At 37.4% G+C, this 27,710-nt stretch overlaps 1 long non-coding RNA gene across 1 annotated transcript; it reads right to left on the reverse strand.

Moving 5' to 3' along the window:
• On the reverse strand, positions 1 to 27,710 carry LOC124285029. Its single transcript, XR_006900708.1, has 5 exons — positions 27,600 to 27,710; positions 25,304 to 25,428; positions 15,100 to 15,176; positions 3,927 to 3,978; positions 1 to 116 (listed from the first exon to the last, which is right to left on the reverse strand). It is a non-coding gene; the product is annotated as an uncharacterized LOC124285029 (long non-coding RNA).

Consider the following 27,710-nt stretch of genomic DNA (forward strand, 5'->3'; position numbering starts at 1 on the left):
ATATCCTGAGCATGACTTTATAAATAACTATCAAATCGTGATAGTACCACGTGTTCGCGAAAAGGTGAGCGTATCCTGTCCCACCGATGACATCCGTCGTGAACTGAACTGTTTACCTGAAACAGAAACACGAGCATTTCACTTCTTCTATGAGTACAGTGTATTGTCGAACATGACAGTTTGAGGTGGTTTTAAGGATCGGTTAGTATTTCACAAGGGATGGGGAAGTTAAATATATGTGACCATCCTAAAATTACGTTTTTGTGACACCTGTCAGCTGTTTGCTGGAATCCTCAGGTTCGTGACCCCTAAAATGAATGTTTTATTCTGAAACAACTGTACAATCCTAGTCGCTATCAACACTAGCTGATATCTGCAATTCCCAACGAGTCGACCATGGTACACATTTCTAATTGTACCCACTGCATGTCTCCAAAACGAATACTACAAACATTTAGAAATATCAGTTGTACAGAAACTGTTCCTCGCTTCATGATGATCCCAAGGGGATGCCCACCAGTATCGAGCCTGTAGTGCATCACGGGATTTTAAGCATTTACCTTTGAACATCCGGGTTAGAATTGGTCTTCAGCAAATCATGCTTGTCGTAAGAGGCGACACCCGGGTCAGGCTCGCTGGCTTGGTTGACACATGTCTTTGCATCCCAATTGCGTAGATCGATGCTCATGTTGTTGATCACTGGATTGTCTGGTCCAGACTCGATTATTTACAGACCGAAGCCATATAGCTGGAATATTGCTGAGTGCGGCGTAAAACACCAAACCAACCAACATTCCTTAATATAAACTGCCAGACAAAAGAAAAGAAAACATAAATCCATGTTTGATGGTGACTGTTAATAATATAACCAAGAAATGGTTATTCGATGATGATGCATGTGATACTGGTGTCATAGGTGTTCTTTGGTCCGTAAGTTTGGAGTGTTTCGGAGACAACAACGGTTGTAATCCATTGGTCAATTTTCAAGAGCATGCCTTGTTTTGCTTTCTTTACTGGCTTATATTATACGGTTAGGTAGGATGATCTAAAACATGTGGGAGTTGGAGACAAATACTGGCAGCTAAGCGGATATTTAAGCGAATGATATTTCTGACTTACGAATGAAAGTTGTGCCCCAAAAGATGAATAGTTTATCAGCTTTATGGTATATTGGTCCAATTTACATACCAAAGGACCAATCAGATGATGCATGTATCCTACTCGTACACTACAATCTGCATCCGACACTGACTGACTGTGTTTGGTTTTACGCCGCCAACGAGTCGACCATGCATGGGTACACATTTCTAATTGTACCCACTGCATATCTCCAAAACGAATACGGGGTTGTAAAGAAACTGTTCCTCGCTTCATGATGATCCCAAGGGGATGCTTCACACATAGTAGCCTGTAGTGCATCACGGGATTTTAAGCATTTACCTTTGAAGATCCGGGTTAGAATTGGTCTTCAACAAATCATGCTTGTCGTAAGAGGCGACACCCGGGTCTGTCTTGGTTGACACATGTCTTTGCATCCCACCAAACCAACCAACATTCCTTAATATAAACTGCCAGACAAAAGAAAATTCATGTGTTTGATGGTGGCTGTTAATAATATAACCAAGAAATGGTTATTCGATGATGATGCATGTGATACTGGTGTCATAGGTGTTCTTTGGTCCGTAAGTTTGGAGTGTTTCGGAGACAACAACGGTTGTAATTGTCAATTTTCAAGCATGCCTTGTTTTGCTTTCTTTTACTGGCTTATATTATACGGTTAGGTAGGATGATCTAAAACATGTGGGAGTTGGAGACAAATACTGGCAGCTAAGCGGATATTTAAGCGAATGATATTTCTGACTTACGAATGAAAGTTGTGCCCCAAAAGATGAATAGTGTATCAGCTTTATGGTATATGGGTCCAATTTACATACCAAAGGACCAAACAGATGATGCATGTATCCTACTCGTACACTACAATCTGCATCCGACTGACTGACTGACTGTGTTTGGTTTTACGCCGCTTTAAGCAATATTCAAGCAACATTACGGCGGGGACACCAGAAATGGAAGCTTCACACATAGTACCCATGTGGGGATTCAACCCGGTCTTCGGCGTGACGAGCCAACGCTTTAACCATTAGGCTACCCACCGCCCCATCTGCATCCGCAATGGCGTAGTTGGTCCGTGAACTTAGTCGTGTTATAACCGACATATCAAGTAGTTTTGTGTGGGGACTCGATGCTGTTTAAACTCTGTGGCTTTTGGTGGATACCTTTTGGTATGGGTTTTGTGAGGATTGGTTTTGTTGGCGATAAACGGGGCGGATATTGGTTTATTAGGTTAGGGTGAGAGTGGACGTGTTAGGGTTGGTTTTGTTGGGGTTGAAGAGGACGCTTGAGGTTTGGTTTTTGAGGGTTGGTACAAACGAAAAATTCTTAGTTAAAGTTGATGTCAAGCATCTGTAGATTTCACAACTAGTACATTCACAGACTTTAGAAACCGAATATATATTCACTAGAAAAGCATCTGGAATTATACATTAGTAACTTTAAAAAATAAAAATATAAATAACCTATTATAATAAATTTTTATTCATATACATGTATAGATGATCGAACGAACGACAAAACAATGAAAAATAAAAATAAAGTAAGACATGAAATGTGGGGGCACCTGATAGAACATTGCAATGAAGTAAATCAGCCTTATTGGGAGAAATGGCCTGGGTAACTGGACATTTTCATTGGCTAACATTCTTTCCCTGACAAACTTACACCTTTCGATCACTGATTTACAGTGATCCATTCATGTAATTATCTCCATCTGTATGCCTTTTAGACCAATTAAATCTACTTTATATTCTGTATTTTTCGGTTTCCCTGTTTCATGTTTTTTATGCTTTTCACCTGATCCATTAGTCATGAACAAAGGGTTCTATTTCGTTGCATGAAAGCTGACTGACTGAGTGACTGAGTTTGGTTTTTACGCCGCTTTTAGCAATATTCCAGCAACATCACGGCGGGGGACACCAGAAATGGGTTTCACACATTGTACCCATGTGGGGATTCGAACCTGGGAAAGCGACAAACACCCTTCCACATCATTAATAAATCTCTGCTGGAGCAGAGTCCATTGCTGGGTTCGAACTATACCATGAGCAATTGTATATGAATCATGATCAAGTAAAGACTATACCAGGAACAAGAATATTTTGTTTGTACATTAATTTTATCCTAATATATTGTGACTACATTTTGCTTAACAAATCTAATCAATTTTTCTGCCTGTTGAAAAGGTTTTTTAAGGAATGACAAAAGTCAGGAAAATACCTACAAGTAAGAGGAACGTTTTGTTGATATATTGCTTATACCCTAATATATTGTGACTACTTTTGTACAGCAAATCTAATCTATTCTGCCTGTTGAAACGTTGACAAAATGACAAAAGTCAGGAAAATACCTACAAATATACCTGGACCTTGTATGTCAATAACATACAGGCACGTGTGACATGCTCAACCATGCAGCAAAGACAATGAAAGTGTATCTTGCTCTATTTACATCCCCAACAAGCTCCTATTGACATAAAGAATTTATTTCACATGTACGTGTGGTTGTATGTTTGTTTCCTCTACATAAACATGTATAAATAAACACCTTCTCTCTATTTGCAAACAACACAATATTCGCCTCGGCGCCGTCCGTGCATACGTTTAACATGGATTGGAATAAGGCAAAAACGATGCACGCCTTCCGGAGTACGACTTACAATGCCTCGTGTAACACTGACATAGACCCAAATAGAGGGGTTGGCATAAGCAGGTACCATATGGCTCGCACATGTGTCAAAGCCTTGTATGATTGAATGAAAACTAAGACAGAACCCCTTGAGGAGGGCAGAAAGTTCGTTGGAGTGAAATAACCTTTGTATTGTGTTGAGGACCACCATGACGAATTGGCATGTCATTCACCATTCTGAAAGAATATGAAAACATGGAATAAGTTTTAACGAAACATATTATTATACTTCATACATATTTGTGTGTTGTTTTGTTGTTGTAAGAAACATATTTTAAGTATGATTTAAAATCCTGATGTGTGTTAAAGTTATTTTGCGTTTGATATTGATTGCAATTATATGGGTATATCAACTAGGTTTGATAAATCACAAATTAATATAAATTAAATATAAATAAAAATATATACTGCCATTATATTGAAAAGCAAACCAGAAAATTGTTAACAAATAAAGACAAATAATGCATCGTGCACCTCAGCAAAATTACTAATATATAAACATATATTATTATACCGGTATTCCATGGCAGACCATGTACGAGGTTGTCCTCTAGTTTAGCAAGAATAATTATATCATCACATCGGATCCATGTAAACTAAACCCCGGGCAGGTTGTCCTGAAAAGCTGAAAACAGTCGCTCAAACTCTTAGCTATGACACCCGAAATACATTATATTGAATTGATATGCATGTCAGCATCGGATCCACAATGCACTACTTTCTAAACCCCGGCATACGAACTAGTACACAGTTTACAACTGAAAAGCTGAAAACAGTCGCTCAAACTCTGAAAACGTAAGCTATGACACCCGCCTCAAATACATCACCATATGCATTGAATTGATATGCCATCACAGTTCAACTAGGAGTTGTACAATGTAACAGTAAAATGAAAATCTAGTGCATGTTCACTTTCGAATGTTGATCAAGTACATTATCACGGGAGAATGTAAATCTAGTACATTATCACGGTAGAATGTAAATCTAGTACATTATCACGGGAGAATGTAAATCTAGTACATTATCACGGTAGAATGTAAATCTAGTACATTATCACGGGAGAATGTAAATCTAGTACATTATCACGGGAGTACATTATCACGGGAGAATGTAAATCTAGTATCACGGGAGAATATTATCTAGTACACGGTAGAATGTAAATCTAGTACATTATCACGGGAGAATGTAAATCTAGTACATTATCACGGTAGAATGTAAATCTAGTACATTATCACGGGAGAATGTAAATCTAGTACATTATCACGGGAGAATGTAAATCTAGTACATTATCACGGTAGAATGTAAATTCTAGTACATTATCACGGGAGAATGTGAATCTAGTACATTATCACGGGAGAATGTAAATCTAGTACATTATCACGGGAGAATGTAAATCTAGTACATTATCACGGGAGAATGTAAATCTAGTACATTATCACGGGAGAATGTAAATCTGGTACATTATCACGGGAGAATGTAAATCTAGTACATTATCACGGGAGAATGTAAATCTATACTACATTATCACGGGAGAATGTAAATCTAGTACATTATCACGGGAGAATGTAAATCTAGTACATTATCACGGGAGAATGTAAATCTAGTACATTATCACGGGAGAATGTAAATCTAGTACATTATCACGGGAGAATGTAAATCTATAGTACATTATCACGGGCTTATGTAAATCTAGTACATTATCACGAGTGAATGTAAATCTAGTACATTATCACGGGAGAATGTAAATCTAGTACATTATCATGGTAGAATGTAAATCTAGTACATTATCATGGTAGAATGTAAATCTAGTACATTATCACGGGAGAATGTAAATCTATAGTACATTATCACGGGAGAATGAAAATCTATAGTACATTATCACGGGAGAATGTAAATCTAGTGCACAATAATAGTAAAATGTAAATCTAGTACATTATAACAGTAGAATGTAAATCTAGAGCAATATAACCGCAAAATGTAAATATAGTAAATATACTATAATATCGCAGCAGAATGTAATTCTGGAGCAATATAACCCACAATGTAAATATAGAATAATATCACATTAGAATGTAAATTCAGTGCAACATAACTGTAAAATGTAAATAAAACTACTGTATTTATTGTTGTTTTGGCGTCGAATTTGTAATCAATGAATTATTTAGTAACCAAGTAATTTACTACCATACATAACGGATTTGTATATTTTTAAAAGTTGCATTCAGCAATATTCAAACCAAATTTATATGACGGCGGTATGTAAAAAATCAAGTCAAGACAATCAGTGATCAACAGCACAAACATAGATCTATTCAATTGGGAGATCAACCAAGTCTGATCACCCGATCCATTAATTCGCTCTTTCGAAAAATGAAAAATAACCGCGTTATGTTTTTAGACTATTAAACGATTTCGTGAATGTATTTGCAAAACATCTATCACTACTGCAATCAACTATAATGGACTGATGTGTACATATACGTGAGAAACAAACTATAATGGACTGATGTGTACATATACGTGAGAAACAAACTATAATGGACTGATGTGTACATATACGTGAGAAACAAACTATAATGGACTGATGTGTACATATACGTCAGAAACAAACTATAATGGACTGATGTGTACATATACGTGAGAAACAAACTATAATGGACTGAGGTGTACATATACGTGAGAAACAAACTATAATGGACTGATGTGTACATATACGTGAGAAACAAACTATAATGGACTGATGTGTACATATACGTGAGAAACAAACTATAATGGACTGAGGTGTACATATACGTGAGAAACAAACTATAATGGACTGTGAGTGAAACAAACTATAATGGACTGAGGTGTACATATACGTGAGAAACAAACTATAATGGACTGATGTGTACATATACGTCAGAAACAAACTACATGTATAATACATATACATAAACATGTACGTGAGAAACAAACTATAATGGACTGAGGTGTACATATACGTGAGAAACAAACTATAATGGACTGAGGTGTACATATACGTGAGAAACAAACTATAATGGACTGAGGTGTACATATACGTGAGAAACAAACTATAATGGACTGATGTGTACATATACGTGAGAAACAAACTATAATGGACTGATGTGTACATATACGTGAGAAACAAACTAATCCATGCTTCGATTTCATAATGCGTATGCGTACTGAGTTCAATCCATGTCAACCGAAATCCATCAGTTGGGTTAATCAGATCAAGATTCGGATATTACGAAGTTAGTTAAGATCCTTGAGATGCTATGTCGAACGTGGTATTGTCTGTAACACCAACAGTAGCGTCTTTCTACTTTGTATTATAGCAGATATGTGATTATTAGTATACATAATGTTTGTTATAGTTTGGTAAATAGGATAATCATATATGTGGTCGTGTCACACAATATCGGGGGCGGTGGGGTAGCCTAGTGGTTAAAGCGTTCGCTCGTCACGCCGAAGACCTGGGTTCGATTCCCCATATGGGTACAATGTGTGAAACTCATTTGTGGTGTTCCCCGCCGTTATATTGCTAAAATATTGCTAAAAGCGGCGTAAAACCAAACTCACTCACTCACTCACCCACTCACAAGTAACGTGGCGTCAGGAGAACTTTTGACTTGGCTTTGCATGTATATGTGACGGGTGACTTCGGCGGGACATAAGACGCTATTTGTTCGGGAACACATATTACCATCACCATGGAGATTCATAAACACATACTCATGATATACAGTTGTCGGAATCTTGCAGTTGATTCTTTATATATCAAGTCGTTTTCCTTATAAGGCAGTCAAATGACTTGTACACTCAACATTACGATTTCAAATAACGATACATTACTACATAAATCTAAGACGCTCATATTAAAGTCAATAAAATATATGGAATCATCTCTAAGTTAAAACACACTCACACACACACACACCAACTGTCAGGTTCCTTGAGCATCTGTTGTGAAGGGCGTTGAAGGAACCTATCACGTGACGTCACCTGAGTCGTTATCGTATGACGTCACACTATCAACCCGGATCTCTCACGTTCCTGTTTATATCTCAAAGTTTCACGGTTCACAAGCGGAGTCCTCCATCCCGAGAAAGCAGAGAGACTATAGCGGTGCTTTGGGGAGATCCTTTTACCCATCCTCATCTCATGTGTCCCTTTTTTAGCTGTTTCCCAGTTATTGGAAAAACAATGAATCTGTTTATCACCTGAAGGATCTTAGGATAATGCATCAGAAATTGGTACTGGTTCGCAGGGGCAATATCAGATACCATATAGTAAACATAAATACTATTCCCTATGGGTTGTCGTCTCCAAGTACTGTGTTTTAACCATGTGTTTTTTCTCTCCTTGTTCATATAATGTTTTAATGAAGTAAAATACAAGTTGCACGTACTCCCTTTGTCGGTGCCCAAAAAAGTGGGTGACTACGAGCACGCGCTCACTTGAGCAAGTGTTTTCTGTAAAACAAAATTATTTTTGGTGGTAAGTGAAAGATCCAGTGTCATGTCACCTCGAGAACTCTCATCGTGATATCTAATTGTTTCTCATGTTTTGGGACATCAGAAAATATATTTTTGTGTGATAAGTGATAGGCCCAGAATCACATCACCTCGAGAAAGCTCACAGTGATATGTAATTGTTTCTCATTGTTTATGGCACGTGCCATCGTTGGATATCGTTTGCTGACCTTTACTCGAACACCTGGTAAAATACCTACAGTCAAACACTGTTGTGTCGAGGTTAAAGGAACCTACTTCGAGTTATCCGAGATTCGACACAACGGCACAATGATGGGTAAGTAAGGAACCCGCAATTATTTTTCCCACTTTTCTATTTTTGACGTTTCACTACAAATTATGTCATTTCGTGTTTGAAAATGGAGAAATATTGAAAATATCCTAAAGTGTGCTGATTTGGGTTAATTTCAACCATGAACAGTTCTAAAGAGCAAATATCTACTTCGCTTAAATTATCCCTTTAGCCTTCTCTGGAAGAATATTGAAAATTTATAAAAGAACTTATACTAAGAAATTAGGCAATTATATCGCTCAACCACTGCTTACATAATAGTAATGAAATATTTCTATGGACAAATATTGAGTGCATTGTTATTATGTTCCTCTTTGCACAAAATAGATTCTGTTACAGTGGTTAAGCGTGAGTCCTTATTCTCTAGCGCTAACAATATATATTTGCGTCCTTCACTGTTATTGCCTAACAAGGAACACACACAAAAAATAAATCTGTCTGAAAAAATTGTAAACACAAACTGGAAGAATTCAATGGGTTCATGAAATGGATAGATGCAGGGTGAGATCTCCACTCATGGTACAGACTTCATCATACAGCATTCAGCGGGACATACAGTCTGTAGCGAACCTGTCAGCTTCCTGTACAACGCCCCAACTCACCAGCCACGTCTACAACGACTACGTAGGTCTATTAAACTTGTTCTGTGTGGCGGAGGAGAAAATGTGCGAAATTCCTTCATGGCCCATTTCCACGGAAGACCGTTAGTGGGCCGGGAGATCAAACAAAACATTTCCTTCCCGAAAAATACCCCCCTTTCCAAATCATAGGTCATCTAGCCTTATCCGTGTAAATCACGCCTCACTTTGAAGAAGCGATAATAAAATGATCTTCGAAATTTAAAACTGGAGAACAGGCCTCAAGATAGAAACAGAACCATTCCTTGGAACTACTGGTTCAGGATCCTGAAAGACCACAAAACTCTGAAAATACCGTGGGTCACTGAAAGAAGGGTGTGTTTCAGGAAGGTTAGCAACCACGCGTTAATATGGGTTTCTGGGTTTTCTTTTGGCGTGAATATGGGAAATGTGGGTTTCTTTGTTCGTTGCTATCTCTAAGAGAATGTGGGAATATGTTTGAAGTAGATGTGTGGTTGACATACAATATAGGTGGTTTAGTTGAAATGGTGTTTTAGGGTCATTATGGAAAATAATAAATATTATCAACAGCTTTCAACTCTTTGTTCTCTCAGTGCATTAAATAAAGAAATAAAAGTCTGTACTATAAGTTGAAACAGTTCACCAAAGGAAATCCACTGAGTTGAGTTCAAATGGTTGTAGAGTAAAAGTAACAACTGTATTTTAAGCAATTTCTTTCTCATAAATTTGTATTTACAAAAATATGTCTGAACGTTCAATAACTCACGAAATGTACATCGTAACAATTTTTCTTTAATGAGCAAGTAAAAACAAATAATTTCTCAGAATTATTAAACGATATCTGTTTCCCAACAAAATCGTTTTTGCCGATAGTATGTTGATAATTAAGTAAACAATCGTTACAATTATCAGCACTAATAAATTAATATTACCGCTCCGATTACGATAAGAAAATAATGTATGGGAGTTTTGTCCCTGATGAAGTGGTATGAACAAACCCTGAAACGTGTGTGTATAATAAAGAAGTTGTTATATATTATATTAATGATAATACTTGTCATAAGTCATTATGTTGTAAATCTTTAGACAAGCACAAATGTACATTCCGCTTTACCATGCATTTGAAAAAAATCCTCTTTGAGAAAAAAAACATCTCAGTGAACGCATCTTGAAAATGTGTTACTGCATGCATAATGTAATAAATCAGTAGACCCAGTGTTCGCGGACATTTTCTTCAGCTACACCTAAATGTGCCAACAAATATACCACTCGTGTATGTGCCGCAACACTGGATACAATGATTGACATACCTCTGTTGTCAATTGCTTTTCTATTGCACACAGATGTGAATTACATCAGCCGATGTCCGCTGAAATAATTACATCCAAAAATTAGCAGGAAGGAATTTCTATCGTAAAACAGAAGATCGTCAAGTCACTGATGCAGGGTTCGCTATTTTTGTGTGTGTAGCAAGAATTGGTATTGAAAAGTCAAGTAAGAATCCTTACATTAAATACATTTTAATTCTGATGTAATTCTCAGAAACGCGTTTAGATTTATTTATCAGTATAACTAATTTAAGTTAAATGCTTTGTAGAATGAAATGAGGTGTATGATTTCGGAAACATGGTTTAAATGTTCGCTTTGTTTCACACCAAGGAGGTAATTGCATGTACAAAACTATCTCACATACATTTCATAAAAAGAGACTATAACGATGATACAAGGAACCCATCTTACGGAAAACACCAAAGTCACACACAAAAATCAACAATGACATAACTGACGATTCATTCATATAAATGACAATGTTTTATAGAACTGCATGGTTCAGAACTTTAATAAAGGTCTTGAAATATTCCAATATATGGGAATAATGTCATTTTCTGCAAATGTGGACAACATGTGACATATGAGATGAACTGAACTTGACACCATAAATTACACATCATTCATCTTAAGCGGTGCGTATTAAAATACTTATAATAAATTTTATTTCAATCAAATCTTATTACGCCATCTAGCATTATCCGACTTGAAATATGGACAATATCTGAAACTCCGTTAAAACAACTAATACATAAAAACATACGATATTATGTTCTTACAATCTATGCCTGTTCTGGAACATACGTCAGAGATATTTGGCATTCCTACATGTAACTCTTGCTAAAAAACATATTGACATGCATATTAGTAGAGTCGTTTCATTGGGGTATACGAAGCTAAAATATTTTGTTAATATTGTAATATTGCTGATATATTGTACTGTAACTATTTTATGCGATCAAAACGGTGAATGAAGATATTTTCGTTTTGTTTGCGATTCTTAATTTAAAAATATATAAAGTAACTACGATGGGAAGCAGCATTTTAATACCCGCAAATCAATGGGTACTAAATCGTGCTCACTGACATCTCCATAGACCAGCACACTGATCTGTCGAAGGTAAAGTAGACTGACATTAATAACTAATAATTGTGCGTTATTGATAAAATAGTCGAAATGTCTCAAATACATGTAGTTCGTTATAATTTTTAGTCCTCAATATCCGATTTCGTTCTTAGACTGTCCTACTGTAGAATACTCGTACCTGCAAATGTTATCGTGTTCCTTCTACATCAGGGTTCCATCATGGTGATGCACCTCAGCCAATATATTGCAAAACAACAGTATTAGAGCGTGACTTGTAACGGTAATGCTTTAACCATATTCGAGTGACACACGTGTCATTTCCGTTTAGCTCAACAATGTGAAGAGGCAATTAACTAAAAACATAACACACAGATAAATAATGTGTTCGTGCTTATTGTTGTAAAAGAATCGGTAACGGAATGTAAACAGATGGTCGCAAATTCAAAATACTGACTTAAGCACATGGGCTGAATATTCTTAAAACATGATTGTATTGCTCTGAAAAATGGTGGTGTTTATAGAAGAAAGATAAAAGATTGACCTTGCTTTATATAAAAATTAATAATACGTTTTTCATTTTATATGTAACACGATGTATGATTTGCTGACTTTGCATCTAATGTAGGAATTATATATATATTCATGGAAACGAATAAGGGAACACATGAAAGGACAAGTGTTCCTGTATTCTTTTCCAAGTTTCTTCAAAAGGTATGTATTGCACTCTGAGTGAAATTCTGGAAATAAATTTAGGAACACTTGCACTTTCATGCGTTCCCTTATTCGTTTCTATGAGTATACAATAAATATAAAAACTGTAATATGGTTGAGATCACTGTGGTTTTGCAAAATGAAAACATAATTCAAAAATACAACATAATTGACACTTACGCAATCGCAGTTACGAGACATAAAGCAAATAGTTATGTTGTATAATGAAGAACAGATCCGCTAGATAACGGTATGTGGTGTAGTGTGTTGTTAATGGGTCTACTACACAATGAGATATAAATACCCACAGAAGAAGTCAGTTACGTGAATATTGTTGAACGCCGCCATTGATAGTCCTGGTGTGTCATGGTAGCTAGATATAAATAGAATCTAGATAAGACAAACGAGTTGTTGACTTTATGAGAGGAACGACGACACGAAATAACCACGTCGCATAGACTCCTCACGAAATCTTTTTTAATAGTAACCAAGTCCATGCGGTAGACCTGTATCTAGACCATCTCAAAGTCCCCGAGTCGTGTTTTCTCTCAACCAGCCCTTCTATCAATGCAAAAGTCCCAAATGGAGCAAGTCAAGATTTTTCTACACAATTTCTAGGTTTGAATACCCCTTCTCGTTGGGGCTCCTTATCAATTTAAATTAAGTTGTTTGTTCATATCAAAAGTATATAATTTTACAGACACAACAAAAACAAAAACTGGAAAAATATGATATCGCTCACTGAAAACTTACAAAATGGTAAAACGTAATTATCATCTTAAGTAAGTATTGCACGAAAGTGTTTACATAATAACAAAATAAGGAAACATCAACAACAATTATCACATTGTTTAGATTAACATTTGTTTTCTTGGTTTGTACAACCTTCACGTCGTGTGAAACACGAAAACACAAATTAATCAACCAAACGAAATATTCAAACCATTTCCGTAATCATAAGTAAGTCCGACCCCGCCTATATCATGAGCATTTGCTAATGCATCCAACCGCCCGAGACGGGCTAGATTTCTGACGGACGGTCTAAATTTACAGCTGGCCAGCCCGATGGTCTGGTAAAATTTTACATGACATGTTCCATACAACTGAGTAATTAATTTTCTTTGGATTGTCTGGTCTGGTTAAATCCGATTTGGGCTGGTAACATTTTGAAGTTACCAGCCCTGATGTCTGGCAGGGTTTTGGCTTATTTCATACACTGATCACTGTCAAATAGTGCTGATACCATGTGTTCGCGAAAAGGTGAGAAAGAATAACTATTTATTTGTGTGCGTTTATGTTCAAAATATAAGTCTTCATACGTGAATCTACAATAAATCTACAATTTATCACATAAAAAACAAACACAACATACACATTCACGAATATATTTAAGCGTATTTCGGGGTAAACTCAAATTTCCAAAATATTCACATACAGATTTATGCATATTTCGAGGTTAATTCAAACATTTATTTACGTATACATTTAGGCGTATTTCGGGGTAAATTCAGTTTGACAAAACATTCACATGCACATACAAATTTAAAGGTATTTCGGGGTAAATTCAGTTTGACAAAACATTCACATACACATTTAGACTTATTTCGCGGTAAATTCAGATAAACAAAATGTTCTCGCATGCTCATACACTTTTTTACATTTACCGGCTCTCGGGGTAAATTTACATTGACATTTAGGTATATCTCACGGTAAAGTCAGTTTGACAAAACATTCACATACATATTTAGGACATAAACATTCTGTGTTGGAAGATCAGAGGTATATGACGAAATTATAAGAGCTCTAAATTTGATTTAAAAACCGAACGCGTAGCGTGAGGTTTTAAATAAAAAAATTAGAGCTGTTATACTTTCGTGATATACCTCTGATTTTCCAACACAGTATCTTTATCTCCATTCTACCATAACCGCGTTATTAAGATTTTAAAAACTCACATACTGTGTTTGAAAATGAGAGGTACATAACGTGATTATATATCTCTGAATGACTTTGATTAACCAATCACCATCCAGTATTTACTGAAATCACGGTAGAATTAGGCGTATTTCGAGGTAAATTCAGTTTGACAAGACATTCACATGCACATACAAATGTATGTAATTCGGGGTAAGCTGAAATTGACAAACCTACACACACAAACATGCAAATACACTTTCAAATATTCATCCACATACACACATAAGCGTATTTTGTGGCACAGTCAAATTAATTTAACATAACTGCCCTCATTTCGTTTTAGTATAGACTGCATTGATTTGAGTTTTTACTTACACCTTCTCCTTATCACATGTGCTTATAATGTACAACAATGTAAATGGGGAAAACACACCTTTCGCTGCTAATTTGCAGTCGGGACATGTCCTTTACATGGCAAAACCATTTGAGAAGTCTGTGTAATGTGTTAAAAGATATGCGTCAAATTAAACAATAACACACCTCGGGTGGTACTTCTATTATGGCCTATTGTCTAATGTGTAAAGTGCTAATAAATATTTACACAAACCAAAATAAGCTAAAACATTGTTAGTGGCTCACGATATTAGTTTTCCAAAATGTCATTAGCATGCTTGGAGTGCATATAATTAACCGTCGAAATGTTCCAAGATGCGTGTGCCGGTATTTTGAATCAGTATGATGTGTATATAGTTTTTTACAACAACAACAAAAATTACAGAGAGACGGACATTTATTCAGCATAGATGCACAGGCTCACAATACACTCACCATGATACAGCAACGCAAGTAAACAGCACGGCGTTGTTTACGTTGACAGCCTGAGCTTCCGAACACATTTCTTGACTCTGAAAAGTTCTCATAGAAATTAATTATTTTGTACATGTGACTGACTGACTGAGTTTGGTTTTACGCCGCTTTTAGCAATATTCCAGCAATATCACGGAGGGGGACACCAGAAATGGGCTTCACTCATTGTACCAATGTGGGGATTCGAACCCGGGTCTTCGGCATGACGAGCCAACGCTTTAACCACTAGACTACCCCACCGCCCCATTTTGTTTATATGAAATTTCTCACTTGTTGTGTGGTTTTAATTGGTAAAGGCATAACTCGGCTATATTTCAGATAGTTGACGGCATCCTGTAAATTATTCGAGACTGGACCAGACTACCCAGTGATCGATATCATGAGCAGGGATACACGTCGTGTGGTTGTTCTGACACAAAACCAACTGTCTAACTGTCCAATCAAGTTTTCTGGGGACCAGTTCTAACCCGAAATCTAAACGGGAGTTTATCTCAAGTGATGACTAGAGAAATTCAAAGAATTGTATTTAAGATATTTGTTCAAATATGGCTTTCTCGGATCAACAGGATAATGTGTAATTTGGGCTAGTCATACACATATACTAAAGATATAACCTCATGACCAGAATATGACAAGTCTAATCAGTCCAAAGAGATTTACTGGGCGTTAAAGGCGGAGCAGCGGTGATAAATACATGAATTGATCAATGAAAATCAGCGATGACACCAGATGTTCGCGAGAACTATATTTAAGCGATTCTTACTTTTAATATACTTGAATTATCAGAGAAAGATTCTTTCCCTCATTTATAAGCGACGTGAGTCTGAGAAATATTAACATACCTGTTTAAATTTAACAGAACGAAAGTCAGTGGCAAGTGCACAATAAACCCGCAATTATAATACAACTAAAACAGCAGATGACACGAAAACAAAAGCATCAGCCACAACGAATGAATGATAAATTGATAAGATTTGTAAAAATGTCGTCCGTATTATCGGGATCCGTTTTAGTGAGGTGGTTAATAAGAAAGTTGTAACTCATGGAGTAAACAATTATTTACATATATATACGCGTAATACACACAAGTTATTTGAAAAATATTCCGAAACATGACGTTGCAGTACTAAAGACGAACGTAAAAGATACCCTAATTATTTTTTAAACGAAAAGATAAACTTTGTATCAAATTTAAGGAAAACATGACGACCCTTGAAGTTTTCTAATAACATCTCATATCTGCCTGGCGGAATCAGTGTGGAACCAGTATCTTTGCTTTTCATATTTTGTTATTTATATGTCTGTGGTTAAAAACTAATACGTCACTGTCTTGACGAGAGAGATAAACTACCTAATCATGTCTGTGAAAACAAACACGTTTTACAAACACTGTGTATCAATTTTGGACAAATGATGCGCGGAGGGATAGAAATTGAACACAAACAAATTAGGATATTACGTTACCTCTGCATCTTAAGATACTGACGCTGAGCTCAATTCGTGTTTATGTTGTAGCGAGTCCAACTTCTTTGAGCCTGTGATTTAGGTTCCGTTACAAATATGAATACAAAAGTATAACTTTAGGAAATAAATGTAATTGTTTTACTTAGTGCAGTCATGTGTGATAAACCTCTTGGTTGGGTATCACAGTGGTAGTTGTTGTGATTCGTCAGGACTCAAATCGGGTTCGATTCTTGTCAAAAGTCGGTCTGCGCATGTAAGAAGAACCTCCGTGTTTCTTTCAGTAGTTTTGTGCGATTAGAGCTGAGGTTAGATTTTCAGATTTTTCAGTACTGAAACTCACTCCCCAGTACATATATACTGTTACATATACTAGGCCCTTAAATGAACACTGAAACTGTAGACTAGACATATAACTTATTAATGCCTGCATTCATCTTGTGTAGTATAAAGTTGAAAGTTAACGAGTGAGTGAGTGAGTTTAGTTTTACGCCGCTTTTTAGCAATATTCAAGCAATATCACGGCAGGGACACCACAAATGGGCTTCACACATTGTACCCAGGTGGGGAATCGAACCCGGGTCTTCGGCGTGACGAGCGAACACTTTAACCACTAGGCTACCTCACCACCCTGAGAGTTAACAAAAGAAGATGTAAGTTTACGTTTATGACATCTTTGTAACTGAAGATGTTTCATGTGTCTAGTTTAATATATGATATCTTGTATCTGTCATCGAGTGACTTGAAGAACCTTTTTTTCACGAGTGATGAGCAAAGTATTAACGGCAAAGCGATATTTTCACTACAGTGAATATTTTTCTAACACATTAAACTTCTTTAACACTTAAGTAAGTATATTATAAGATTATCGTTTTAATTCCTTTAATAATACAAGATACTTCCATCAGCCTAAACTACCTGCACTGTACTGTTATAACATGAATATGTAAATATTTAGAAGGAAAGCGAGGTTTCTGAGCAAACTATGTAAATATCTCTCTCTAAGCCATGAAAAGAGACAAGGTTTTATAAATACTAGAATAATGTAATGTAATGTAATGTCAGATTTACAACTGTAATATAAATACATGCACTTTCTGTGTATATGGACCAGTGGCCTTCATACGAATAGTCATGTGACTTTGATTTTGATTTTGAATGTGAACAAATCGCGGTATCAGGTACTTGTCCTCTCATGGAAATTGTTCACATGTGGAATCGGGTAATTGTTCACATGTTGAACGGTGTAATTGTTCATATGTTGAATCGGGTAACTGTTCACATGTTGAATCGGGTAATTATTCACATGTTGAAGGGGGTAATTGTTCACATGTTGAATCGGGTAACTGTTCACGTGTTAAATCGGGTAATTGTTCCGTGTGGAATCGGGTAACTGTTCACATGTTGAATCGGGTAATTGTTCCCATGTTGAATTGGGTAATTGTTCAATTTAATTGCTTTCCTGTGATATTTGGTACCTGTTTTCTAGTGTAATTAGGCAAGTGCTTGACTGTAAAATCAGGACACTTCAACAGGTAATATATAAGTTAAATATTGACGTATTTGTGTGGAGTAATTATTAACGTGTGATGGTGGTTAATTGTCCACTTGTTGAAAGGCCAGTCGTCTAAGACGCTGCGGTTGGATGCGTATAGTCGGAATGAATGTGATGAAATTGTAGTCCAACGTAAAGATTGTGACGAATATTCAACGCCTCGTTCGATGAGCATTATCAATTAATTAGTTTGATATGCGCCTGTGTTGCTCACTCAATCACGTACTTTGTACAATATACTCAAATGTTATGTATGCTCATGCCAATAATGGTTGTCACCCCTTCAATTTTTAATTGAGAGGGGGTGTGGGTGGGGTGTGTGAGGTGTGGGGGTTGGGGTGGGGATGGGGTGACAACCATTATTGGCATGAGCATATATTCATAACATGAAACTGGGATTATTATTAGTATGCATTGAATTTTACACTATAACAATGTATAACATACTGAAAATATACACATCAATATGTCGTCTCAGAAGTGTAAACAAAGTCGTTTACAAACATTGACAATGAGGAATTGTTTGACCGGAAACGGAGTATATGAACTGGAATCACCATAAAACCCACCTGTACCACCAACCTCCCACTTTGTATATGATATATCGCTCAAGATATTTGATGGAGCATTTAGACAATAGAGTGAGAATAAAATACGTAATGCCACACACATGTACAATGCTTCTACTGCTACTAGTACTACTACTACTGTTTCTAATGATTAGAAGAAATAGAAGAGCAATACCAACTACTACTACTACTACTACTACTACTACTACTACTACTACTACTACTACTACTACTACTACTACTACTACTGCTGCTGCTGCTGCAATTAATTAGAAGAAAAAGAGCAACAATATCGTAACGATAACTACTAGGTTACGTACGCGACAACAGAATGTGAGGTGAGGTGAGGTGAAATTGGGTTTAACGTCGTACTTGAGAATACTTCGCTCATATGACGACGTGCATGCATGTGTATGTGTATGTGCGGCTGCTTGTACTAGCCCAGACTTAAGCTGGTTTTATAGTGCTAGCCCACTGAGATACCATGCCGCAGTGAAGCATGAATACCCCACTCAGACACATTATACTGACTCCGAGCCGACCAGTCCTTGTTGTACCCATTAAGGCCGAGCGCCAGGCAGGGACCAACAAGTACCATATTTTAACGTCTTTTGGTATGACGCGGTCGGGGATCGAGCCCACGACCTTCCGCTCTCCGGGCGGACGCTCTAACCACTACACTACGGATGCGGTCGCCACAACAAAAGACTACAACAACAACATCTACTACTACTACTACTACTACTACTACTACTACTACTACTACTACTACTACTACTACTACTACTACTGCGACTACTATCGGATTAGGAGAAGAAAAAGAGCAACAATATCGTGACGATAACTACTAGATTACGTGCGCCACAACGTTAGAGTACTACTACTACTACTACTACTACTGCGACTACTATCGAATTAGAAGAAGAAAAAGAGAAACAATATCGTAACGATAACTACTAGATTACGTGCGCCACAACAGAAGACTACTACTACTACTACTACTACTACTACTACTACTACTACTACTACTACCACCACTACTACTTTTGACGACGAAGAAGATGGTAATGATAGGTAGTCATGCAACAGGAGAGTATGTCCAACATGGAAGTAACTCCTACTGAAGCATCTGAAGTTCATCTTATGAACATACGTTTCACAGTTACATTCTGGGATCAGTTACAGTCCTGGGTTTGACATTTCTTCTTAGGACGATATGGCAGACGCTGAGGATCATCGTAAATGTTTCCAACACGGGATTCGGACACCGTCTGGCCGGATTTAACTTTGAGCTACTATAACGTACAAGAATAACTTTGACGGTCGCGTGTTGATGTATATACGTGAAACATAACATACTACAACACGATGAGGAACAGTGAGTGAGTGAGTGAGTGCGTGTGTGTGCGTGCGTCCGTGCCTGCGTTTTAGGTGGGTGGGTGAGTGAGTGAGTGAGTGCGTGTGTGCGTGCGTCCGTGCCTGCGTGGGTGAGTGAGTGAGTGAGTGAATGAATGAGTGGGTGAGTGAGCTTTGTTTTATGCCGCAATTAGCAATAGTCCAGCAATACACCTTTGCACAGTTTACCCGTGTGGGGAATCGACCCCGGGTCTTCGACATGACGAGCGAACGCTTTCCCCAATAGGCTACCCCATCGTTGGGATTTATCATCAGGTGCTTCCCAGTCCCTCGATGTGTCCACTCCAGGTGGACGTGTCCGGGAAGTTTGGTTATTCAGCTCATGATAATAAACTGCAGAAGTATCACAATCATCAGAGAGGAAGGTGTGAAACCAGATGTTCAGGTGTAGGGTACAGACATCGAGTATTACAGTCTATTCAACACCTTGCAATAAAATAGTCAAATTTCTTGAAGAAACTCAATACTTATTTAAGTCAGTTATTTCAAAGGTGACAAAATGAGTGCAACTGTTCGAAAGGAAAGCTTAAGTGGTTTGTGACTAACCATTGTGAGGATTCCAGAAAAATCACTGGTGCCTAATAACCATGAGGGGCCAGTTCCACAAACGATCTTCGTTCTGCGACTATGCCAAGCATGCGTGGGACGAGGTGAGGTGAATTGGGGTTTCACGTCGCGTTCAAGATTATTAAGCACTTTCATGCATGTTTGTGTGGCTGGAGGAATGTCGGTGTCTTTGTGAGATACCATGCCACTGTTTAACATGAATACCTCACTCGGACACAATATAGTGACTCCACGCCAGGCAGGGTGAAAACAAGTACCATTTTTATGGTAACCACTTTGCTAACCGCTCTCAGACAGACGCTGTATTCACAGGACCAGAGACGCCATCGTTAAAGTATGACATTACCTTAAAGCTGAGTGGACAGTGTCTCTGGAATATTAGATATCTATTCTTTTTCCAGAATAATTGTTTTGGCTATTGACAAGTCTTGTTTAGAACACGAGAAGTACGATCACTTCTGTGTTAAGGTCGTTTTGTGGAAGATTCCTGGGTCCTGGGCCCTTATTCTCGAAACGTTCGTAGCCCTAAGAATTCTTAACTTTGATCGTAGCCAATGTGTTAAGAATGGGCTTAAGAAGTTCGTAGGGCTACGAACGTTTCGAGAATAGCTAGCCTGTTCCACAGAGCGATCGTAGCACTAAGACAATCGCAACTCCCATACTTTAACATAGACTTACGACAGTCGTAGCGCTAAGGTGATCGTAACTCCCATACTTTAACATAGACTTACGACAGTCGTAGCGCTATGATCGCTTTGAGGAACGGGGCCCCGATCTTAGGAGTCGAGTAAAATGATTTGTGTGGCCAGGCACGATGCCTTGTTGTACACCGACAGCGAATGGATGCTCATGCTATCAATCACAGGTTTACATACTGGAATATTCGACATAAATGATTTTTGTCGACTGTAGAAATAAACATCAACTCATAGACTCGAGTGTAAACAATCTAATTATGTTTAATTCGTTTCGATGCATATACTTTATTGCACGACGAGAAATGTTACTGTTAAGTAATGTAGATAGAAAACTGAATCGGCTTGTGAGTGAGTGAGTGAGTTTAGTTTTAAGCCGCTTTTAGCAATATTCCAGCAATATCACGGCGGGAATCGGCTTGTGCTTCATGGAGACGGCAGATTTTGGTGATATAAACTGCCGCGTGGAAAAAGTATACGATCATGTTCTATGGTAGTTAAATATGAAACTAAATAGAAACGACTGTGGGTGGTGATTTATTTGAATCTGGTTTCACAGGCGATACTACCTGATATGAATAAATATTAGCCTAGCACCGTTTTGAAAACATTATAACTTTTCCGTCAAATCCACTTTACAAGTGTATATTGTCTTTTGCCCGGTAGCGTATGACTCCAAAGGTATTGGCCAGGTGTATGGTACATTGCTGATAGCTTACTTTTACAATACTTTGTTGCTAGTTCGCCCCGATAATATTGCTCGGTTTGTAAGCTCCATATCCCTGCTTATGGCATTCTTTAATGTTGTAAACGTCTTTGACATGCATCACTACGGGGTCCTCTCCTACTTTAAGCAGGCCGGGATATAACTGGACTATGCAAAAGCGGCGTTAAAACCTGCACACTCAAGCGACCAAACTCACTCACTCACTCAGCGGTCAATGATGGGGACGATGAGGTCCCAAAGTAAGCTTGTTACCTCAGTGGACATTCAGAGGTGAGCTGGAAAAGGGTCTAAAACTCAGTACACTCAACCACCCAAACTCACTCACTCACTCACTCAGCGGTCAATGATGGGGACGATGAGGTCCCAAAATAAGGTTGTTACCTCAGGGAGGTGAGCTGGAAAAAGGGTCTAAAACTCAGTACACTCAACCACCAACTCACTCAGAGCGTGATGCGATGAGGTCCCAAAAAGCTTGTTACCTCAGTGGACATTCAGAGGTGAGCTGGAAAAGGGTCTAAAACTCAGTACACTCAACCACCCAAACTCCATCACTCACTCACTCACTCACTCACTCAGCGGTCAATGACAGGAACGTCACGATGATGGTCACAAAGTTTTTTTTTAATGAAGGGATGAAGCTTGCTACCTCAGTGGGCATTTAGAGGTGAGCTGGAAAGGGGTTAACACCTCGTTCAAGATTGTTGCACGTACAGCGACTTCAATGAACAAGTGGCTTCTGGTACTGGCTTCTGTTTTATAGTGTAATGTCAATGAGATAAGCAAGGCTGTCCACATTGTCTGCAGGTCAATGAGATACAATGTCGCTGTTTGAGAGACATACCGCGCTCAGACATACCATACAATCTCAGTCATTAGTTCTTGCTATATTCTAATTCCGAGCACAAGGCACGATAACAACAAATACCATTAACTGACGCCATTTGGTATGTCGCGGCAAGGGATTCGAACCACCGACTTTCCTCCTCTATTGACACGTTGAATTACTACGCCATGGAACCAGCCCTCGTCATTATGCAGACATGTAATGACTCAGCTGTACTTCACTGTACTTTATTCCATTGTGTGTTCTGACCCATTACATGACCTTTACAGAATAAAAGATAAAGAATGACAATTAAAAGGAAAAGAGTATTTACGAATACAACAATGGGAAACTGATTTACAGACACTCAATGTCATATTAGGTAACCATTTTCAGTGTTGCAGTCAGACATATTCCAGGTATATGACGGCAGCCTGATCATATCTGGACCAGGCAAACCAGTGGTTGATATTATGAACAACGATGATGCTGTATGGGTACGATGACACAAAGTCGGCCATGTCATCCAGCTTGACTTGGTGGTTGCTTCTTACGACAATCATACATTGATTTGGGCATATTCATATCCGGAATCGACTTTCCAAATGATGTAGTAATAGCATGAGGATGGTACCTTGACCGGGATCGAACCAGGGTCCTGATCCACAAAACGTATGTAGCGGTACGACATTCGTAAGCCTGTGAGAAACTATAGAGATACGACAGCTCGTAACGTTACGAACGCTTTGAGGATCAGGGCCTGGATTTTCGAAGCTCTCTTAGTCGAAGATAGCTAAGATAGTCGTAAGTTAAGGTTAATGTTTGGCACTTACGACTATCTTAGCGCTAAGAGAGCTTCGGAAATCTACGCCCAGGGTCCTGCTTCTTTAGTTTGATAAACACGCACCGACCCTTGAAGACAGGGATTAGCATTGATATTCAGCAAAGTATACATTCTTCTGTTTGAGCAAAGGTTATGCCACGGATGTTTGAAGGGGAAGGCATATCTTGTTTATTAGTGAGACAGATGTATAATAATTTGCGTAAATAGTAAACCTTCAAAATAGTATGACTACCCTACCCTCCAAAAAAGCAATGTTCTCATGTCCTTGAGAAATGCATCCTTTGTAAGAATTGTGAATATCTTATTTGCAGAATTTGGGAACCATTCTTATACATTATGTATTGTATTTGGACTATGATTGTACCATGGGCCGATGCCCCATATATATATACAAATCAACAGTGAACTATGAACTATAGTCTTCTAGAGGCGACTAATGTGTGGCCACGCCCAGTGACCTAATCGATAAATATCGTTGTCCAAATTGACAGATTGATACTGTCAATCACCGCATTGTCTGGTTCAGACTTGATTATTTATAGACCGCCGTCATACAGATGGAATATAGCATACTATACTAAGGGAACAATTACCCGATACTATAATTATTAAGTGAACAATTACCCGATACCACAATTATAATGTGAACAATTATCCGTCACCATAATTATTAAATGAACAATTACCCGATACCATAATTATAAAGTCAACAATTACCCGATACTATAATCATTAAGGGAACAATTACCCGATACCATAATTATTAAGTGAACAATTACCCGATATTATAATCATTAAGGGAACAATTACCCTATACCATAATTATTAAGTGAAGAATTACCCGATACTATAATTATTAACTAAACAATTACCCGATACAATGAACTGAAATTCTTAATAGTAAAAGTGAATAACTACTATTTACATAAGAACAACCCAAAAGTTATCCAACATGCCAAATACAGAATAACTTGATGCTGCAAGTTTACACTATCGCAACAGGTGAAGTGTCCATATACCCGAAAGGCTTCTAACTTCGCATGCATTTGTGACGGGTGCCACCAGCAGACCTGGAAACGCTCACCTTTTTGCAAACACCTAATATTTCCACCTGTTTTGATGATTCATAAACACGTATGTGTAATGGGAATCCCACAATGAACTTTTAGCAGAGCTTACTTATGATTATGGAATGTTTCGTCGCCTCTGTTTACTGACAGACCAACCGTTATGACGTTTATAAACCGCATACATCATATGTTAATTTCACTGAAAATCTCATAAACACCCGAACCAACACTATTAATATATTTTTCAAAATATTTATTTAGAGAGATAAGTAACCGTATTACATATATCACAAACATATATCAGGGAACATTTCACAAAGAAGTCACAGTTCAACACGAGATGTTTCAAATGCTGGAAAGGGCTAATCCCAACGTTGCTGAATGAGCACGATGGTTTATAGTAGACCTATAATGAACAACTGTCGTAACACTTTTTACCCAGACAACTTTATGACCAAGAGCGGTGGGACTACTAACGCAGAGCTGTCGGCGATGTCATGTGTTGCACAAAAACTACATCGTTCTTTATCCATCGCGGGATGGGAGAGCAGTTGAGAATATTTCTGAAATCACAAAACAAATGATCTTTATTTCATCCCAGTTGTTTAAGACTTGATAATTATCAAACATGTAGAGTTCCAAGTTCGACCCTAGACCCGACTTTATTGTTCCTTGGCGGTGATTTGAATCTTAAATGAAAACGACTGATGCGTTTTTACCACGTTAAGATCAGATGACGGTTTTCTTGCATGAGACCAGCTGACAACTTATGGAGAGTTCACAATGAATGTAGCATGGGTTTCTTTTGTCTGCAAATTCAGATGGAAAGCTGAAACTTGGTTAAGATCTGAAGATAGGGTTATTTTATTACCAATTCCATGTGGCTTACAAACTACGTACGTCGCACCTTTGTCCGAATACGTACGTATATTATCTGTGATAAATAGCTAAAGGGCTCAGTATTGAAGCCCACTGAAAAAAAACCCGGATAAATCTCTCAAACATGTTCCTGATAGGATCTTATGTGCGAAAAGAAAATCTTAAAGGCTGGCATTAAAGTTTCATTATAATTGCATTTTGGTGCATGTGGTTGAGATATGTCTCGGGTACATACAAACAAAACATTCTCCCTGGCATGAATAAAATGAAAACAACGTGCTTTTCTGTTAGTTGTATTGTTATTTGTCAAATCTCTTTATTCCATTACTGAAGAGGCCACAGGCCTATAGTACAAAATATAAAAAACAATAATGGCATACAATCACAATGTTTGCAAACGTTATTTTCTTTGTTCAAAAGCATGGTGGATATACATACCAAGTTTACGAATATAAGTTGTATTATTAGAGTTCATTATCAAATTAAATTTAAACATGGTAGGATGTGAATAGTAATATTGTGGTAGATATTTTGTCCTTAAATCAGCATAGTAAGGACATACCAGCAAAAAGTGGAACTCATCTTCAATTACATTTAGTGCACAAAATTTGCACAATCTGTTTTCTCTTGGAATATTATAATATCTGCCCATATCGATCATAAGATCATGTGAAGAACATCTAAATCTGGATAATGAAACGTGGAATTTTCTAAGATTAATATCGTGTAGGTATTGCTCTGTATGGAAAAAATATTTAAAAGTACTGTAAAAAGTGGATTTGGGCGACTGTATTAAAGATGAGTTCCAGGTCTGAATGTACATATCTTTTAATCTTTGCGATAAAGCATTATAAAATGACTTTGGGCAGGTACTGTTATTTGTCAATTGTTACAGAATTTGCTGTAATCTTAATAGTATGAACTGTTACAGTTTGTCTTTGTTTAAACTGAAACTAATGAATATGTTGAGATTCTCAAACGATGATTTATCAATATATATATAAAACAAATAGATCAACTGAAGATGACAGAAATATATTTCATTTCCAAAGATCACGTTGCTCATTATGCTGTATGCTACAATGATTATTTAATATATATCTTATATTGAATATATATGCTATATGTATTTGTATATATTTCACATCGAATAACAGGATGTTACTGTTTGACAAATATATAGGTAAAGTTTTAATCTTGGGTACAGTTTCACGAATTCCGGCTTTTCACAACAACCAATATCGTAGTGACAGCTAGTTGACAGTTTCCGGTGTTACTGGTAACCATATTCCTTATTGTGAAGAAAACGCCGTGTCATATCTCTTGTGAAAACATATTTAATAAAACATATATCTATAAATAGGCATGTTTAACTGTTTGTTTGTAATACAATGTTGATAATAATGTGTAATATTCCAGTTTTCTTGGTTCTTCAGTTTACGGATTGCATATAATCCATTTTTGCTTTAAAAAATCAGATATTTATTCTGAAACTATATGATCAACCAAGCAAGTTTACGAAAATATGTAACACGGTAATAAAAATATTAATGGCCTATTTACTGTCCGATAGATCATCCTGAAACATTTGAGATACTTTATAGCTTAGGTTTATATACTACACGGAGGCCAAAGTTATCTATAAAATATGTTTCCATTTTGTCATTGTTGATGCTCGTTGAGAGGTACATTTTGTTGATAAATGAGGTTCGTGAGTTATTTATTCTTGTTTTTCATCTGTTATTTGCATGATAAATCTAAATGGAAGTGAGTCATGCACTGGAGAGTCCACCTGCCAAGCCGTGTCACTTGGACATTTTTATGAAACACACGTTCCAGCAACATCCAGACCTACCTGAATAGTGTCATTAGCTTTCTCCGGCCTCACGAGTGGTCCCAGCTAGTAAATCTCGCCTCTTACTCTACTATGATCATTCTCGCGTCTTACTCTACATCCATGACGAAA

The sequence above is a fragment of the Haliotis rubra genome, unplaced genomic scaffold (genome assembly GCF_003918875.1).
Source record: "Haliotis rubra isolate DU_JTF1 unplaced genomic scaffold, ASM391887v1 Scf35, whole genome shotgun sequence".
Classification (NCBI taxonomy): domain Eukaryota; kingdom Metazoa; phylum Mollusca; class Gastropoda; order Lepetellida; family Haliotidae; genus Haliotis; species Haliotis rubra.